Source organism: Podarcis liolepis (assembly GCF_965112155.1).
Source record: "Podarcis liolepis genome assembly, chromosome: 15".
NCBI classification, from domain to species: Eukaryota; Metazoa; Chordata; class Lepidosauria; order Squamata; family Lacertidae; genus Podarcis; species Podarcis liolepis.
In genome coordinates this window covers 25,742,304-25,762,485 of record NC_139566.1, presented here as the reverse complement: position 1 = coordinate 25,762,485, position 20,182 = coordinate 25,742,304, and the positions used below count along the sequence as shown (strand labels likewise).

Here is a 20,182-nt window from a genome sequence, read left to right as displayed (position 1 = left end):
ACATGTGGCAGACATGTAAAATAGTAACAGACTTCTGGGAAATGATATACAATGAATTTAAAAGAATGTTTAAGATAACTTTTATCAAAAAACCAGAAGCCTTTTTACTAGGGTTAACAGGAGATGAAATACCAAAAGAATTAAAAAGACTATTTACCGGTATGTATGCAACAACAGCCGCAAGAATGCTACTTGCCCAGAAGTGGAAGGGAGAGAAAGTCCCAACTAAAGAAGAATGAATAACCAAGATGATGGACTATGCCGAAATGGCAAAGATGACCGTGAGGATCAGGCACCAAAAGGACAAGAAATTCAGTCAAGAGTGGGTAAAGTTTAGAGAATATCTTAAAACCACTGTGTATACCTCAAAACGTTAGCAGGGTTATTGTAACATGTATAGTGTAATATTAGTTAAGGGGGGGGGAGAAACAAAATGGATTAGAAAAATGCAATTAGATGCAAAGAAATACGGGGAAATTTGGAAATGTTGGGGGGGGGGAAGTTCTGAGGTATCCAAGTAATTCAAGGAGTGCAAAATTTGAAAATGATGTGAATGTATAAAAATTTTGTTAAAAAAATGGAAATAAAATATTTTTTTAAAAGAGGACATTGTCAGATCCCCTGAAGTGGGGGGGGGGATGTTGCCTAAAACGCAACAAACACCCCCCCAAAAAAGGACGGGGAGGGAGGAGGAAAAAGCAAACTCTGGAGTCCATTTTCCTAAAGTTAAATAGAAGTTCCTATCATGGCCAGCTAGAATGGAAATAAATACTGTAACACTTGTTAATGACAATGGGAATTATATGGACAGAACTACCGAAATTGTATAGAAATCTATGTATGCGACTGCATACTACATACATGTATGTTACCAGCCCAAAAATGGAAAGAAGCAGAACTCACAGCAAAGGAAGAATGGATACAAAAAGTTACGGAATATGCAGAAACGGCGAAACTTACCGGAAGAATAAGAAATCAAGATAACAAACCTTTGATAAAAGAATGGAAATGGTTTGTTGAATATTTACAGATAAATTGCAAACAGATAAAAACACTGGCAGGATTATTGTAATAGCTTGCAGTTTCATAAGAGTATATATTTAAAGTAGATGAATAAATGAGCAAAGTAAACGAATTTGGATATGCAGAAGATATTAAAATAATAAATTTGAGGAACTGCAGAAAGAGGGGGAAGGAAGTCAGACTTTGAAATGTTAAAATGATTGTAACATTGATGAAATGTATAAATTTGGAAAGCATAAATAAAAACTTTAAAAAAAAACAACAACACTTGATAATGACTTGTTTCCCGTGTTAATTAGTGTTTGAGGATAGGGGGGATTTTTGCTAGGCACCAGCCCTGTCCCCAAGTTGAAACCTTCTTTGTTTTTCTGCGCTGCCAGGAGTCAAAGGAACAGCTAAGGTTGTGGAAGCCTTTGGCTGAATTGAGGTCACTGACCCTCACCTTAAGGCTTCTGTTTTTTGGACTTGCCTCTAAGAGGAGGGACCTCCTCAGTCTCACCGAAATCTGAAGGGGCCATCCTGCTTGACCTTTCACTGCAAGCTCCTCTAGTTTGTTCCTGGCTGCAGGGCAAGTGAGAAGGCGGGGATTGCTAGCCCCTCCTTCAGCGAAAACTGCAGAGGTGATGCTTTTCAGATCTGATAAGACTTGCATTGATACAGATCTTGCACCTCCAGCCCAGGCTATTGTGTTGTAAGAGCCCTATCCAGAGACTGTTGTTCCCTGAATTACCGTACTTCTGCCTCCTGATTCATCCGTCCTAAATTCTCATCTCGCAGTTGGAACATTTTGTATGTTTGTTTGTTTGCTTGCTTGCTCGCTCGCTTCACTGGCCGGCTGTTCGTTTTATCCAGACAATGGCAAAAGCGGTAGATGTTTCTTATTTGATAGTCTTGGGGTTTGGACCTGGGCCCTGGATGCCAAGATTAGACGCACACCCTCCCTTTCATTCTGAATGGAGGAGAGGTGCAAAAAGCTTCTCCCTGTGAGCAAGGATATCGGTGGCCGATGAAATAGTGATTTTACGCTTTCTGAGCTGTCTCCACTGCTTTTTCCATCGTCTTGCCATTTTGCCGATTCGGCAAAACCACCACACACACCCCATGCCATTTTTACACCTGAAATCCAGGACATGTCAGGGAGTTTCCTGACTTATGGCAAGCCTAGATGAAGGGAAGAACATATGAGCCTGCTGCTGGATCCGGCCCCCATCTGTTCTCACAGTCGCCACCCAGGGGCAGGGGCAAAACTAGGCTTTATTTCATCCGGGTCAAAGGCCTAGTTTGGTACACACACATACATACACACACACACACACACACACGCAGACACACACACAAAGGCTAGGAGCCTCAGTGGTGCCCCTCTGCAGGCTTAAAGGTAAAGGGACCCCTGACCATTAGGTCCAGTCGTGGCCGACTCTGGGGTTGCGGCGCTCATCTCACTTTATTGGCCGAGGGAGCCGGCGTACAGCTTCCAAGTCATGTGGCCAGTATGACTAAGCCACTTCTGGCGAACCAGAGCAGCACATGGAAATGCCATTTACCTTCCTGCCGGAGCGGTACCTATTTATCTACTTGCACTTTGAAGTGCTTTTGAACTGCTAGGTTGGCAGGAGCTGGGACTGGGCAACAGGAGCTCACCACGTCGCGGGGATTCGAACCGCCGACCTTCTGATCAGCAAGTCCTAGGCTCTGTGGTTTAACCCACAGCGCCACCCGCGTCCCTCCTCTGCAGGCTTCATCTAGGGGCAAAAAAACCCAGCATGCCCTCCCTCCATAGCTGTGGTTCTGCCCATAGCACAAGCAGGACCTGAGCACAATAGCCTTCTCCTGCCCTGCTCTTGTGGCTCCTTGCAAGTAGGATTTGGAAGCATGACTGACGATGGATGCAGAGCATAGCCATCATGGCCACTAGCTGGATGCAGAAGAGTCCTGGGAGGCACCAGTTGAGGAACCCCCAGGGGAAGAAAGCTCAGAGCCAGGAGACTGGTGGTGGGGAAACGATGAGTAGTCAGAGGGAGCAGACTGGGGGGAGAAGGAGGTGTCGGAAGCTGAAGAGCAGTCCAGAATCAGAGGCCGGAGAGGAGCAGGGGGGCCAGGAGATAGAGATGAGGCAGGCTGCTGAAGAACCCAGGGAGTCTTCCCCTCCTGCTGCTACCAGCTCTTCTCCACCCCAGTCTCCCAGAACACACAGAGAAATGAAAAGAGCAGAGGAGAGGTTGGTTGCAGACAGAAACAGTCTCTGATTGCTTGGCAGGGACCTGGAAAGGAGGGGACCTAGGCAGCTGTGGGAAAACAGGGACCTTGGCACAACCTCCTCGCCACTGCTTCCTTGGGGCAAGACCTACTGGGAAGGGTTGCTGTGACCTCCATGAGTGAGCTGTTTCTTTAAAGAAAGAGTTCACTGATACAGTAGAACCTTGCTTCTCGAACTTAATCTGTTCCGTTCGACAACCAAAACCATTCAAAAACCAAGGCCCAGCTTCTGATTGGCTGCAGGAGCTTCCTGCACTCAAGCGGAAGTCACGTCGGATGTTCAGGTTCTGAAAAACTTTCAAAAACTGGAACACCACCAGGTTTTTGTTCGTCAGCTAAGCCATTCGAGAACCAAGGTTCCGCTGTACTGGTGTCTTTTAAATGGCTGACCTACACCTGGCTCCGGATACCTCCTTAGTGTCAGTGCAAACCTTGCAGAACACAGCAGGGAGGAGGGTGGAGGCAAAACTAATTAACTGGCTCCGCCTTTCTTCAGCTCTGGCGCCACCTACTGTCAGGCTCCCTGCCTTGTGCCCCATCAGCCGCAATGGGTACCAGCCGCAGAAAATAATTCAGCGGAAAGGATGAGTGTTACCTTTAGGGTTTTCTGCACCATACCATCTTATGCAAGCCCTGCCTCCAGCCCATCCCAGGATCTTTGGGACCAGCCAGGGAAGGTGTCCAAAATCCCACAATTGTAAGTCCCAGGCCTGAAAGCCTTCAGCCAAAGGCATGTCTGATACCCAAAATAAGGCCTCCAAGTTTCCACTTTTAGGACAAGTAAACACAGTCTGGGCTGGGAGAATGACGAGTTGCCAGGCTGTGACTCCCATCTGCTGCCCAGCTTTGCTCTCCGCCGGGACTCCACACAGCTTGCCAAGGGCATCAAACCAGAGGGAAGGAAGAGCCAGCCATGCCAAGCCCCACCTGAAAGAGAAGTTCATGCAGCCAGCAAGCCCCAGCGTTGCAATCTGTGTGTTCCAGATCACAGTGGGTGGGAAGGGACCAAATAAATATGTAACAGGAGAGAGTTCAAAACTGGAGCGATGCAGCGATGGCCACAGACTTAGAATGATAAGAGTAGTACCTCTGGTGCGGGACACGTCATGCTCCTTCTGGGGTAGTTTGTCCACTTTTGGTCCCCATCCTGCACTCAGCTCTCACCTGCAGCTCCTAGAAGCTGTCAGCAAACAGCAGTAGCCGCACCCCGGGAACGGCTTTGACTGGCCGGCTAAAGCAAGTGAAGGTGGCAACACGAGAACGGGCCTTTTCTGTGGTGGCTCCCCATTTGAGGGCTGCTCCCCTCAGGGAGACTCACCTGGTGCCTTCATTGCAAATCTTTAGACGCCAAGCGAAAACATTTCTCTTTAACCAGGCCTTTGACTGAATAACTTTCTATGGCCTTTTAGAGGTGTGTGTTTTGTGTGTGTTTTTAGGGGGGGGGGTTGTTTTTGTTTTTATAGTGCGATTTCTGTTCTCCTTTTTGTATTTTTATGTTGTGATCCATCCTGCGATCTTTGGCTGAAGGGCAGTATACAAATTTAATTGACTGATAGATTGAATAGGGAAAAGTTGCCTCCAATTGATTTATTGATTAATAATAGAGAAGAAACTACCTCCAGCTCCCCACTTCACACTCTGCCAGGTCAACACTGCAAGCAACCAGCCCTGTGCCCAGTGGCAAGAGGGTCTGTTCTCTTTGCTCCCTCAAGCTGGGAAACAGTTCAGGCACCTCCTCAGACCCTTGACCCAGATGATTTCCATACTTCCTTCTGATTCCCTGTTCCCCTTGCAAAAAAACTCTGCTCTACAACGGTGTTTGGCAGCAGGGAAGATGGAAGGGAGGCTTGTTTGTTTTAAATAATAATAATAATAATAATAATTTTAATTTATATCCCGCCCTCCCCAGCCAAAGCCGGGCTCAGGGCGGCTAACAACAATCAAATAAACAATCAAATAATAACACATTCTAAAAATATTTCATTATAAAAATTAGTTAAAATCAAATTGATGGCAACCGATTAAACAAAATTCTGTGCAGGTTGCCAGAGGAGGGAGTCAGGCTGCGCTCTGACCAAAAGCCTGGCGGAACAACTCTGTCTTGCAGGCCCTGCGGAAAGATGTCAGGTCCCGCAGGGCCCTAGTCTCTTGTGACAGAGCATTCCACCAGTTTGGAGCCGCAGCCGAGAAGGCCCTGGCTCTAGTTGAGGCCAGCCTAACCTCTCTGAGGCCTGGGACCTTGAGGATGTTATTATTTGCAGACCGTAGGTTTCTCTGTGGGGCATACCAGGAGAGGCGGTCCCGTAGGTACGAGGGTCCTAGGCCGTATAGGGCTTTAAAGGTTAAAACCAGCACCTTAAACCTGATCCTGTACTCCACCGGGAGCCAGTGCAGCTGGTATAATACCGGATGAATGTGCTCTCGCAGCGAAGACCCCATAAGGAGTCTCGCCGCGGCATTCTGCACCCGCTGGAGTTTCTGGGTCAGTCTCAAGGGCAGCCCCACGTAGAGCGAGTTACAATAATCCAGTCTGGAGGTGACCGTCGCATGGATCACAGTGGCTAGGTCAGGACGAGAGAGATAAGGGGCCAACTGCTTAGCTTGGCGGAGATGAAAAAATGCCGCCTTTGTTATAGCTGTAATCTGCGACTCCATAGAGAGGGAGGTATCGAAGATTACACCCAAACTCTTAACGGACGGTGCTGGCACTAATTGCACCCCCGCAAGAGATGGGAGTTGCCCCCTCGATCCCATATCGTCCCGCCCCAGCCAGAGGACCTCTGTCTTCAAAGGATTTAAAGAGGAAAGTTGTTTCCAATGGAATGAAAAACAAAACCAAACACATCATGGAAATCTCTTGTGCTCTCTTGGGCTTCGATCAGCACCAGAAAAACCCCCAAATTTGGGTGTAATCTTGATCTGGCAGGTTCCTCGCTACACAAGTTGGCCCCTTAACTATTTCAGGACTGGTCTGGGTGCTGGAAATTCTTGTGGTATTTCCTCCCTGCTCCTCACCCCCCACCCCAGTCGCTGCCTGACAAGCACCCAGGAGAGAAGCCTTGCAGAGGGATGATGTGGAATTCTCCGAGTCAAGAGAGGCACCCAGGTGAACCTTGAAAGGGGCTGGACCAGGGATGTAAAACTTTTGTTCGACTCCACACCAATCATCCCTGATCATTGGCTGTGCTGGCTGCAAGGGATGATGGCAGTTGTAGTTCAGCAACATTAGGAGATCCACAGATGAGCCCTGGGAAGCACCACTGGCCCATTCAAGACCAGGAGTAGTCAACCTGATGCCCTGCAGATGTTGCTGGACTACAACTCCCATCATCCCTTACCAGGGGCCATGTTGGCTGCTAGGGATGATGGGAGTTGAAGTCTAACAACGTCTGTGTCAGGGACTGGCTGGACGAAGAGGAGTGGTGGGAGGCACCAGCCAAGGAACCTCCAAGGGAATCCCCAGAGGAGGAAGGCTCAGAACCAGGGGATTAGTGGTGGGACACTGAAGAGAGGACAGAAGGAGACGTTTGGGAGGAGGGGCTGATGCTGAAGGGGCAACAGGGTTTAGTGAGCAGGGAGAGTTGGTGGCAATGAGCAGTTCAGACTCCAAGGCTGAAGCAAAGATGGGGGTGGGGTCAAGAAGCTTCTGAAGACTCCAGAGAGTCTCCCCCTCCTGTTGCAAAAAGCTGCCCTCCTCCCTAGTCCCCAAGAATGCACAGAATAATGAGGAGGGCAGACCAGGAGGTGTGCAGACACAGCTTAAGACAGCTTGAGAATCATCTGGGAGAGGAGAAATCTTAGAAAGGGTTGAAGATAGGGGCTTTCAGTCCTGGCAACTGCTCCACAGGGGCAAGACCTACTGGGATGTGTTGCCAAGTTGTATACTATTTCCTTGAATAAAGAGTTAACTTCACTGGCAACTGGCTCTTTGTGATGATTTGCATCGGACTCCAACCCTGACAGTCTGGAGGGCACCTTGTTAGCTAACCCCAGGGTAGACAATCCCAGACCCTCCAAGTATCCCTATTTTCCAGGGACAGTCCCGGATTTACAGAAGCTAGTCAGTTTCTGATTGGATCCCACTTTTCCTTAGGACGTCTCTATTTTCATCAGAGAAATGTTGGAGGGTATGGAGATATGTGACCCCCAAGCCAAGGAGATACGTAACTATGCAACCTTTAGAAGACAGGCAGCCCTGTACAGTTGTACCTTGGAAGTCAAACAGCTTAGTTCCCGGACGTTTTGGCTCCTGAACATTGCATACCCGAAAGTGACTGTTCTGGTTTGCGAACTATTTTTGGAAGCCAAATATTTGATGGGGCTTCCAAGGCTTCTAATTGGCTGCAGGAGCTTCCTCCAGCCAATCTGAAACCATGCCTTGATTTTCAAACGTTTTGGAAGTCGAACGGACTTCTGGAACGGATTGCCTTCGACTTCCAAGGTATGACTGTATAGGGAAGTTTTTTTAATGTTTAATATATCATTATGTTTTTATATATGAGACGCGGGTGGCGCCGTGGGTTAAACCACAGAGCCTAGGACTTGCCAATCAGAAGGTCGGCGGTTCGAATCCCCGTGATGGCGTGAGCTCCCGTTGCTCAGTCCCTGCTCCTGCCAACCTAGCAGTTCGAAAGAACGTCAAGTGCAAGTAGATAAATAGGTACTGCTCCGGCGGGAAGGTAAACGGCGTTTCCGTGCGCTGCTCTGGTTCGCCAGAAGCGGCTTAGTCATGCTGGCCACATGACCCGGAAGCTGTACGCCGGCTCCCTCGGCCAGTAAAGTGAGATGAGCGCCGGAACCCCAGAGTCAGCCACGACTGGACCTAATGGTCAGGGGTCCCTTTACCCTTTACCTTTTATGTTTTTATATGTGTTGGAGGCCACCCAGAGTAGCTGGGGCATCCCAGTCAGATGAGTTGTTGTTGTTGTTGTTGTTGTTGTTGTTGTTGTTGTTGTTGTTGTTGTTGTTGTTAAATAGGACATCCCTGTTTTTATCGGGAAAATGTTGGAGGGTAAATTCTGAGCTGGGATGGACCCAGGTTCTGAATCACCCTAAGGCAGTTTGTTGTGCTCCTATGAAGGATACAGTGAGATGTCAAAGACCCACATTTTCCACACGCGACTCATTTCCATCCATCCATCTTTCTCTTTCATAATTGCAGCCCTTATCTCTGAGGGCAGCCTGCCTCCCCCTCCAGGCAATGGGGCTGTCATCCACAACTCCACCACCTTCTCCCCTCTTGGCTTGCAAATTCTACCAAAAAAAGAAATCCCTGCACTCCTTTGGCAAGCAAATGTGATCTTTTCCTCTGCACATGGAGGAGTAGGCCGATGGCTCATGGCTCTGGTATCCTTCAGGCTCTCCAGCCCTGTTCATATTTCTTCAGGGGGTCAATGACACCCTCTTGCAAATCCTTCCACCGAAAAGGAGTGCTTGCTGTTCTTGTGACCGAGGGCAGATGTCACCTAAAATTAGGAAGAATTTTTAAAAAATAAGAAAGAAGTGTTGTCACAGGATGAGAAGGTCGTCAAGAGCTTGCTATTTCTGTTAAGGAGGCAGAGAGGAGGAAGAAGCAGCAGCAGGAAATTTATGAGGTTTTTGGTGCAAGTTGAAACCTTGCATACTTTGGCTCATGAGAGCCAGCTAGCTGAGGCTGCAGGTACATGGGATCTGCTCTCCTCCTCAGCTTGGGACAACGTAAGATGACATCACTCCATAAAACAGCAGCGGCAGATCTGTCATCAGCAAATAAAATCAAACTGTCAAAGTTTGCCTGTCCAGACACAACCCGTTTGCCTCCAGAGTCAAGGAAGGAGAGATGGAGGTGTCCTCATTGCACTGTGCAACAATTATTATTAGTAGTAGCAGCAGCAGCAGTAGTAGTACAGTGGTACCTCGGGTTAAGTACTTAATTCGTTCCGGAGGTCCGTTCTTAACCTGAAACTGGTCTTAACCTGAAGCACCACTTTAGCTAATGGGGCCTCCTGCTGTCATTGCGCCGCCGGAGCACAATTTCTGTTCTCATCCTGAAGCAAAGTTCTTAACCTGAAGCACTATTTCTGGGTTAGCGGAGTCTGTAACCTGAAGCGTATGTAACCTGAGGTACCACTGTACAGTCATACTTCATGTTACGTTTGCTTCATGTGTGGTTTTTTCAGGCTGTGTCCCGCGGCGACCTGGAATTACTGGAAAGGGTTACCTCTAGGTTTCGCCGCTCACACATGCGCAGAAGCGCTAAATCGCACCGCGCACCTGCGCAGATACGGCGCTTCAGGTTGCGGGGTTTTCATGTTGCAAATGGGCCTCCGGAACGGATCCCATTCACAACCAGAGATACCAGTGTATTGTTATTTCCATTTACATCCCATTCTTTGGTCAAAAAGGCTTACATATGATCAATTAAAGCAAGACCGTTGCTCCTTCCTGCAAGTTTACAATCTAAAGAAACACAACACACAAGGGGAAAGGGACAGGGAGGAAAGAGGAGGAGAAATCAGACTCGGGCACCCGTTCTTAAACTGGTGTTCTTAAAATTCAATCGGTAGAGCATGAGACTGTTAATCTCAGGGTTGTGGGTTTGAGTCCAGTGTTGGGCAAAAGATTCCTGCAGTGGACTTAGATGACCCTCGTGGTCCCTTCCAACTTCACAAGTCTATGATTCTATAATGGCCAGCTGGCACAAGGCCCCTATTTGCCGTCCATTAAGTCTCGTGGAGGTGCATCACATTTCCTGGGTGGTTGGTTTCTCTTCGTGGATGGAAACATAATAATAATCATAATAATTTATTATTTATACCCTGCCTATCTGGCTGGGTTTCCCAGCAGAATATGAAGAACACTATAATTATCAACATCAAACATTAAAAACTTCTCTAAACAGGGTTGCCTTCAGATGTCTTTGATAAGTCGGATAGTTGTTTATTTCCTTGACATCTGATGGGAGGGTGTTGCATAGGGCGGCGCCACTACCGAGAAGGCCCTCTCCCTGATTCCCTGTAACCTCGCTTCTCGCAGAAAGGGAACCGCCAGAAGGCCCTCGGAGCTGGACCTCAGTGTCCGGGCTGAACAATGGGGGTGGAGATGCTCCTTCAGGTATACTGGGCCGAGGCTGTTTAGGGCATGGGTAGACAAACTAAGGCACGGGGACTGGATCTTGCCCAACTGCCTTCTAAATCCGGCCCACGGGCGGTCCGGGAATCAGCATGTTTTTACATGAGTAAAATGTGTCCTTTTATTTAAAATGCATCTCTGGGTTATTTGTGGGGCATAGGAATTCGTTCATATATTTTTTTCAAAATATAGTTTGCCGCCCCACAATGTCTGAGGGACAGTGGACCGGCCCCCCTGCTGAAAAAGTTTGCTGACCCTGGTTTAGGGCTTTAAAATCAGCCCCAATACTTTGAATTGTGCACGGAAACGTACTGGGAGCCAATGTAGGTCTTTCAGGACTGGTTTTATGTGGTCTTGGCAGCCACTCCCAGTCATCAGCTGAGCCCTGTTTGATGTCAGGCTAAAGGCCTGTCCATTCCATGTGCTTGGTGTTATGCCTTTGGGAAGCACAAAAGCAGAGCATGAGTGTATTTTGCCCCAGGAATTGATATTGAGAGGCTGATAACTGGGGGCAGCAGGAACATGGAAGCTGCCTTCTGCTGAGTCAGACCGTCTGTGGATAGGAATTTAAGGAAGCCCGTAATGATGTACACTCACCGTGCTTTAAAACTAAATTAAAAGGCAGTGACCCCGCCTCACCCCAAGGCATAGGGGAAGAGGCAAGACCTTTTTAAAAAAGAAGTTTTATTAATACTTTTCATAATTCAATAAAAAGAAACTAAACTAAAAATAATAAAAAGGAAAGAATGAAAAGAAAAAAGGATATTTAAAAAATACGAAGTCCTCTCTCAGGTGTACCTTAACTTTTGTTCTATACAGAAAAGGCTTTGCCCTCTCATTTTCTCACCTGAGGGCATCCATTTCTCCCCCCACCCTCTCTCATCCTGGAATATCTCATCTGCCTCTCACACAGGGTCAGGAAGAAACAAGACTGATGGCTTAACGCTTAATTTGGTAGTAGGTAGGCACAGGGGTCAAATTTGAGTCAGTTTGCGTTTAAAGGCAAACCTACCCAGTTGGTACCTCGTGAAACAATATACAAAGCATAATGCAGCCACCCTTGGGAATTCGCGCTTCTCCAAATTTTGCAATGCAGCTTTCCGGCCAAGTGTACAAAAAACCTATACCAGGGTAAAAATGAACATAAAAATACATATATTAGTGAAAAGGACATGCAAAAAAAAATTCATTATGTTAGTGGAAATTGCATGCAAGAATGCATTTTAGTCAAAACTGTGTACAAAAACATATTTATTAAGAGAAATTTCCACTAAAAGGCTGGTGAATTTTCTTCATTCTTTTTTTATTTAAAAAACACACACATATCACAAATGGTTGCAGAGACGTGGAGACCTGAATTTAAGATTGAAAGAAAAAAGAAAGAAACATGGAGAACTGAAGTTGACAATTTGTCCACCTGTCATTTTAGCAGCAGAAACTGTTCTACCCCAGCCCAAGGCTGAAAGATGTGGTATCTCTACGTTTGCCTTCTTCTTCATCCTGGTCTACTCTATATGGTTGCTTGTAAAGTTGATTGAGACAAATGTGAAGTGTTTTGAACCCTCAAAAGTGCACTATAAACGAAAAGTATAATTTATCACCATCCCTCTTTTATATTGTTCAGAGTTCTATTTCTTGCTCAGACAGAGCTGTGGTATCCAGCACGGCGTTCCATCAAGAGTGGAGTTAGGAGATCTTTAGGAATTTCCTGATTATATAGGAAGTCTGGAGAATGACAGCTTTTTTGTGTTGCATTAAGCAGAAACAGTTTTCCTTTGGAACTAAGCCCTGAGCTGTTACCAAAATCAGGATTATATGAATTGCCTTGATTTTCCAGACATGCTCTATTTCCACAGTGTTGTTTTCCTTTGACAGTCAGGTTTTTTAAATATTTTTTCATAGGTTTTTGTTGTAGTTGTTGTTACAATGCTATGAAATGTACATTATAATAGCCAATTTTAGATCTGCTTGTGAATATCATTCTCGGTCTGTTGTAATCTATCATTTTATCTGCTGTCCTTTCCTGGAATGGAGATGCAGTGACGATTAAAAGAAGAAGAAGCTTCACCTGTTGGATTATGGCCTGTGCAGGCAGCAGTTCAAAGCAGCAAGCCACAGCCCACTGCAATCTTGAGACCCTTTCTGCTATGTTTAGAACAGAAGAGGAGCCTGCTGGACCAGGCCAATGGCCCATCTAGTCCAGCATCCTGTTCTCACAGCTGTGCTGGTCCCAAGGGTTATCCGTGAGGCGAGGTCCGAGTCCAGTCCAAGGTTGAGGGTGCAGTAGGGAGACAGTGCATCAAAGCTGAAGCTGGGTCCAAGGCAGGGAGTCGGGTGAGGTCAGGAGCTCCGGCAGAGAAGCAGGACAGGGTGCAAGCAGGGACAGGCTACCAACAACGTTGCTCCCACAACCTGGGACTGGGGCTGGCTGGCTTTTATCTGCCCCAAGGCATAGGGTGGCCCTGGTCCACAGGTGACTCGCCTCTCCTGGCCTGGAGGTGAGCACTCCTCCTGCAGGAACTTAGTTCCCTCCGCCTCTCTGCCCTGAGCCTCTGCAGCTCAGAAGAGGCTAGAGGGTTACTGGACCCAGAGGCAACCTCAGCTTCCCCTGATGGGGCTGAAAGTGGAGCACCTGCAGGCAATGGGTCCTCCATCACCTCAGGAGCCAGAGCAGACTCAGCTGGTGTCTGCTTCTGAGGATCTGGCACAGGTGAGGACCCTTCAGGCTCAAGCCCCAGCCCCGGCTCAGCTGGTTCTGGAGGCGGGGAATCCTGTGCAGGCTGGGATTCCTCAGGTTCAGCCTCTGAGTCTGAATCCCAGGCCATCACAGCAGCGGCCAGCCAGTAGAAAAACACATACGGTTAGATCATCAAAGCTGGATTGCAGGGCTTCTTGCTTCAGTGAAATGGTGGTTCCGTTCGACTCGAGGGTTTCGGTTTAGGAAACGGACTGTCAGGCCCCACCACAATTTGCCCAGACGTTTCAATGGCCTTGTTTGTGTTTCTTGAAAGGATCCAGCTGTCTCTCTTTTCCCCCCTGGCATTCAGAAGATCTGTTTCCTCCTCCTGAGAACAGGAGGTTGGCTCCCCTTTGCTGCTTGGCAGCTGCAAGAGTTTGTGGAGAGATTCTTTGCTGACTGTGCCCTGAGGGCAGTGCTGAAATGGAGACGGAAGGCTGGATTGAAGCGCTGTGTTCCTGAGCCTTGTCTCTCTTCCTCTGCCCGGGGCTCGGCCTTACGACAGAATGGAACACGTAAAGGGACAGAGCTCCTCAGAGCATACACAGAGTGCATTTCGCTGACACCGTGGCTATTCATGCACTACTTTAGCTCGTGTTCAGATGCATAGGAAGGTGCCTTATACAGAGATAAACTCTTGGCCCATCAACCTCAGTACAGTGGTACCTCGGTTTTCGAACAGTTTAGTTCACTAACAACTTGGAACCCAAACGCTTCAACACCAGAAATAGATGTTCCGGTTTTCAAACTTTTTTCAAACTTCTTTTCGAAGCCGAACGTGCTCAGTTTTGAGTCCCCCTGTGTTTCCTGCTGCACTGCTCATATGCGTCCCCCCATTGTACAGTGGTGCCTCGCAAGACGAAATTAATCCGTTCCGCGAGTCTCGACTTGTGGTTTTTTCATCTTGCGAAGCACGGCTATTAGCGGCTTAGCGGCTATTAGCGGCTTAGCGGCTATTAACGGCTTAGTGGCTTTAAGAAAAAGGAAACAAACTCGCAAGAACTCGCAAGACGTTTCGTCTTGCGAAGCAAGCCCATAGGGAAATTCGTCTTGCAGAACAACTCAAAAAACGGAAAACTCTTTCGTCTAGCGAGTTTTTCATCTTGCGAGGCATTCGTCTTGCGGGGCACCACTGTAATACAAACCTTCTGTTTCTGATTGCAGTGTTCTGAGGTGATATTTGAAGCTTATATTTGGTGCTTTTGCCATTTATTTTGCGTTTTTGTTTTGAGGTTTTTTCAGTTAATTTGTTCTTGTGACTATGTGGATCCCAGTTCAGCTACTGATTGATTGATTGATTGATTGATTGATTGATTGATTGTGTGACTATGGAAATGGATAATCGCCTCCCATTCAAACAATGACTATCATCAATGCAGGGTTTTAGGGGTTGTTTTTAAAAGTCTGAAACGGATTGATCCGTTTTGCATTACTTTCTATGGGAAAGCGCACCTTGGTTTTGGAACGCTTTGGTTTTGGAACGGACTTCCGGAATGGATTAAGTTTGAGAACCAAGGTACCACTGTATTTCTAGGCAGTGGCTCTCTAGAATTTCAAGCAGGGGTCCACCTGGAGATGCTAGGTAATCTACCTGGGACCTTCTGTATGCAAAGCAGATGCTCTAGCACTGAGCTAAGGCCCCCTCCCCAATGCCCAGCCTGATAACTCATCTTTCGAAAGGGGCAAACATTGCTACGTTAATATCTTGCAATTACCCTTGAAACCTTGCAAGTTTCCATTCAAGCCGCTGATCACAATAATGCAACACTGCAATTTCAGGCCCCTTCTTGGGCCAAGACCTTGGAGCACTGAAATTGGGGTGGGGTGCTCCTGTCTGTCTGCTAGCATTCTTTCCTTTTTCTTGATTAGATGCACTTGCACACAGGCACAGGACTAACAGCTCGCAACCTCAGAAGGCTGACTTTTCTCTCTCCCGGTTTCATGGGCCTGACTTACCAACCTGCTCAGGCCTCTAGCTCAATGGGAAAGAGACTCATTTCTTTACCAGAGTTGGCATGCCACCAAAACCTGCGCAGGAATGCCAGACTGCCACCACCATCAAAAATCTTGCTCGGGCCTCCCTTGCAAGACACAGAGACGACACCAGCAAGAGAAGATTCTGGCTGGGATCCCCCTAGGGAGTCAGAGGCGCCACACCCGAGACAGAAGACGAAGGCGAAGATGGAGAAGAGTCTCAAGGCGGTTCGGTTTCCCTCTCTTCTCCCTCCAAGCAGAGAGCTGCCCCACTTCTTTTCTGTCTGGGGCATGGACCACTCTGTACCAAGACTCTCAGCTCGTCTTTCTTGCTCACAGGGGCTCCATCTGTGGGGTGGGGGGCAAGGACCCCCCAAAATTGTCAAGAAGGGGGCTGGGCCCCTCAAAATTCTGTGGCGGCCGTGCGTGCACGTGGCGCAACATGCTCAACTCACCTGCGCACGACGTGCAGTGTGCTCGCATCACAATCCGTCCGGCACGCAAACAGCATGCCAGCACATTGCCTGGCACGTGCAAGTGACGTCGGCATGTTGCAAGACATGTGCACATCACACGGCCCCCACAATTTCAGGGGCAAGCCAGCACACTTGCTCGCTCCTCTTTGTGTGGCTACAGTCACACCACACATTAAAAAAGCTATCATACCACTTTAAAAAGCCACAGCGTCCCACAAAGAACCCTGGGAGTTGTAGTCTGTTAAGGGTGCTGAGCGATGCTAGGAGACCCCCTATTCTCCTTCCAGAACTACACTTCCCAAAGTGCTTTAACCATCACTCCTTCTTCTCAGGAAACTCTGGGAACAGTAGCCAGAGGCATTCTCAGGGTCCCTTGTGCCCTTGGCAAGGAGCTGTATCTGTTCTCCCCACCCCCAAAAAAGAAATCACTTCACTGCTCACCTTTGTGTTGTGGTGTCAGGATGGGAAGATTCTCCCAGATTTGATCTTGCTGCAACAGCGGTGGGACATCATCACACACATAGGTGATTTTTGCATACGCCCCAGACCTGCGCCCCCAGCGAGGGGTCAATTTTGCCAGTCCCTAGATACACCTCTGATTGTATCTCGGGGGGGGGGGGAGTATATGGGTCTCCTAAGAAGGTCGGCGGTTCGAATCCCCGCGATGGGGTGAGCTCCCGTTGCTCGGTCCCTGTTCCTGCCAACCTAGCAGTTCGAAAGCACGTCAAAGTGCAAGTAGATAAATAGGTCCTTTCCTCTGGCGGGAAGGTAAACGGCATTTCCGTGTGCTGCTCTGGTTCGGCAGAAGCGGCTTAGTCATGTTGGCCACATGACCCAGAAGCTGTACGGTGGCTCCCTCGGCCAATAAAGCGAGATGAGCGCCGCAACCCCAGAGTCGGCCATGACAGAACCTAATGGTCAGGGGTCCCTTTACCTTTAACAACTCTCAGCACCCTTAACAAACTACTGTACATGTCCATTATTTAAACATGCCCTGTTTGTCTATTAGATTAGTTATCTGAAGTGTTGGTTCCATCTGTTTCCTGCTCCTGTTTCCCAAATAGTCCTACACACACCTCTCCGTTTATGGGTCCTGTGCTGAGCTAGTTCCGAGCACATGCCATGCCTTTGCATGAGGACAGAAGAAGAGCCTGCAGGATTAGGCCAAAGGAGTCCTACCTAGTCCAGCATCTTGTTCTCACAGTGGCTAAGCCAGGCATAGGCAAACTCGGCCCTCCAGATGTATTCCCATCATCCCTGACCACAGGTCCTGCTAGCTAGGGATCATGGGAGTTGTAGTCCCAAAACATCTGGAGGGCCAAGTCTGCCTATGCCTGGGCTAAGCAGATGCCTTGTGGGAAACCCTCGAGCAGGATCTGAGCACAAGATCCTCCTGTGACTTCCAACAAGTAGCGTTCTGAAGCATGGCTGCCTCCAGCTGCAGAGGCAGAGCATAGCCAGCCTGGCTAGCAGCCATCAACAGTCGTCCTCCATCAATTTGTCCAATCCTCTTTTGAAGCCATCCAAGTTGGGGAGGGGCCATCACTGCCTCCTCTGGGAATGAGTTCCGTGGTTCAGCTATGTGCTGTGTGAAGAAGGACTTGTGTTTATGTGTCTTGGATAGTCCAACATCCAACTTCTTTGGACGTCCACCAGTTCTAGTGCTACGAGAAAGGCAGAAAAACTTCTCTCTCTCTCTCTCTCTCTCTCCCCCCCCCCACTTTCCCCATAATTTTGTAAACTTATACCATGTTGCCTCTTACTCACCTGTCCTCCAAACTTTAAAAATTCCCAAACGCTGCAACCTTTCCACTTAGTGGATTTGCCCAACCCCCTGCATAATTTTTGGTTGCCCTTTTCTCAACCATCATGGCTAGGAGCCACAGATAGCTTCATAATCCATGAATTTAGACAAAGCTGAACGTTCCAGGGTTACGAGATGTTATAGGAATTTTAAGGTCTCAAATATAGAATAAATATTCATAAATGCACACATATCTAAATATATGAACCGTGTGTCTGAAATAGTACCGGAGAGCAATCCTGAAGCCATTTTGACTCTCCCAGTGACCTCAAATATTCCTCTGCAGTAAGGGAGGCAAATGGGGAAAGCCTTCCCATTGCTTTTTTGCTTGCAAATCCTGTCTTAAGGGTGTATTTGTGTATGAATAGGGTGAGTCTGTGACCTGGATTCAGGAACTAAAGTAGTAACCATCACGAAAGAATGGCCAGGCTACCCAGGTAATGCAATCAATAACCATTATCAGGTATCGTGGCAGACAGGATTTCTGCTATAGACCACCTCCTTCTGTGATGTATGTATGATGTTTTGGGGGTGGTCTTGGGCTACAGGGTGGGCAATTTCAAAAGTCTATATAAGGGCTTGCACACCATTGTTCAGGGTTCACCTCCTTCCTGTGTGTGGTACCCAGCACCTTCAACCGTTCCTCATAAGGCTTATCTTCTAGACCAGGGGTAGTCAACCTTTTTATTCCTACCGCCCACTAATACATCTTTCTTGATGGTAACATTTCCTGACCGCCCACCAGTGCTTGATGGAAGGAGGATTCAGCTTGTGCCGTAGAACCCGCTGCCGCCCACCTAGAATCCTGAAACTAACACTAGTGGGTGGTAGCGACCAGGTTGACAACCCCTGTTCTAGACCCTTGATCATCTTATTTACCCTCCTCTGTACACATTCCAGCTTGTCAACATGCAAATTGTGGGATGCGCAGGAAGTCAGGCCATCGGTCCCCTTGGCTCAGTGTTGTCAGTGACCGGCAACAGCTCTCCAAGGTTTTCAGGAAGGGGGCATTTCCAGCCCTACCTGGATATTTCTTGGGGATTGAACCTGGGCCTTTCTCCATGCAAGGCAGATTCTCTCCCACTTAGATATGGCCTGTCCCCAATCATAGGAAGCTGTCTCATACCAAGTGAGAAGAAGTTTGGGGAATGTCTGTGGCTCTCCAGATCTTGCTCAACTTCCAGCTCCCATCATCCCTGACCACTGGCCATGCTTAAAGGGGGTAAAGGGACCCCTGACCATTAGGTCCAGTTGTGACCGACTCTGGGGTTACAGCGCTCATCTCGCTTTATTGGCCGAGGGAGCCGGCATACAGCTTCAGGGTCATGTGGCCAGCATGACTAAGCCGCTTCTGGCAAACCAGAGCAGCACACGGAAATGCCGTTTCCCTTCCCGCCGGAGTGGTACCTATTTATCTACTTGCACTGGCGTGCTTTTGAACTGCTAGGTTGGCAGGAGCTGGGACCGAGCAACGGGAGCTCACTCCGTCGTAGGGATTAGAACCGCCGACCTGCTGATCAGCAAGTCCTAGGCTCCTAAGTCCTCATGCCGCTGTGGGAGAGCAATCCCTCCAGAGGCTTGGGAGGGAAGCTGCGCGCCCGCCAGCCATATGGTTGAGGGGGCACAGCTGGCGGGCGTGCAGAGAAAGGGGAGGCCGCTGGCAAAGCCGTGCAGCTCCCCCACTCGCTGGGGCGCCCCTGAGAGGCCGGCGCCCTGGTGCAACGCACCACTAAGCCCTATGGGAAAGACGGCTCTGCAAGGCAGATGCTCTCCCACTTAGATATGGCCTTTCCCCAATCATAGGGGGCTGTCTTATACCAAGTCAGAAGTAGTAGAAGGAGAGAACACCACCAAGCTATTTCAAACACGTCTTACAAGCGGCCACCCCATCTCCCCACTTCCGTCAAGGGAAAAATGTGGGAGTTATCAGCCTTTCCAGGACTCCAGGCCTTCCCCGTTTCCTGTGCCTCTTGAGGACTACGCTTCCTGTCTGTGTGCAAGAGCACACTGCTGCAAAGAGTCCTGTTTTGCCTGGATTATGATGTCACTCGACAACAACACCATGCGCGATGGGAGCCACGCTGCCGGGACTGCCTCACATCCTGCCCAGCCTCACATGCTGAGTCACACGCACTGAGTCACACGTGCCTCACTTGCTGCCTGTTCTCGCATGCCGTCAAGGCAGCCGTCCTTAAGCCTAGTTCATCTCCTCTGCAGTGGAAAAAGGGGTCCAGCAATGGGGCCTATGAGGTCTCTGACCTTTTCTCACCTTCCAAAATGCCATTGGCAGGGAACAAAGCGAACGGGAGCATTTTAATAAGGCAAATTGTCCAGCTTCTCTTTTTGGTCTGAAGGACAAGACGGATTTGATGAGCCCTTGTGGTCATTGAGAGATATATACGGTCGTACCTTGGTTCTTGAACAGAATCCGTTCCGTCAGTCCGCTCGACTTCTGAAAATGTTTGAAAACCAAGGCGCACCTTCCGATTGGCTTCAGGAGCTTCCTGCAGCCAATCGGAAGCCCCGTTGGACGTTTGGCTTCCAAAAAAAGTTCGCAAACCGGGACACTTACTTCCAGGTTTGCGGCATTCGGGAGCCAAAACATTTGAGTCACAAGGTCTTCGAGAACCAAGATACGACTGTACTGCCAAATCTGGAAGGTCAGGGCTGCATCATTCGTTTAAAGCACTGTTATATAATTCTAACAATCATGGCTTCCCCCAAAGAATCCTGGGAGTTGTGGTTTGCTAAGGGCACAAAGAGTTAGGAGACCCCTATTCCCCTCACAGAGCTAGCATTCCC

General features: G+C 48.5%; 2 long non-coding RNA genes across 2 annotated transcripts in view; one reads left to right on the top strand and one right to left on the bottom strand.

The window, feature by feature from the left end:
- The window catches only part of LOC310695039, a 167,858-nt gene extending 153,352 nt beyond the window's left edge, over positions 1-14,506 (top strand). The window contains exon 2 of the long non-coding RNA XR_014519884.1: positions 14,401-14,506. This is a non-coding gene — a long non-coding RNA (uncharacterized lncRNA). The remainder of the gene's footprint in view (positions 1-14,400) is intronic.
- On the bottom strand, positions 8,332-19,585 carry LOC310695037. Its single transcript, XR_014519882.1, has 3 exons — positions 19,256-19,585; positions 16,018-16,124; positions 8,332-8,744 (listed from the first exon to the last, which is right to left on the bottom strand). It is a non-coding gene; the product is annotated as an uncharacterized lncRNA (long non-coding RNA).
- Positions 19,586-20,182: the final 597 nt, after the last annotated feature.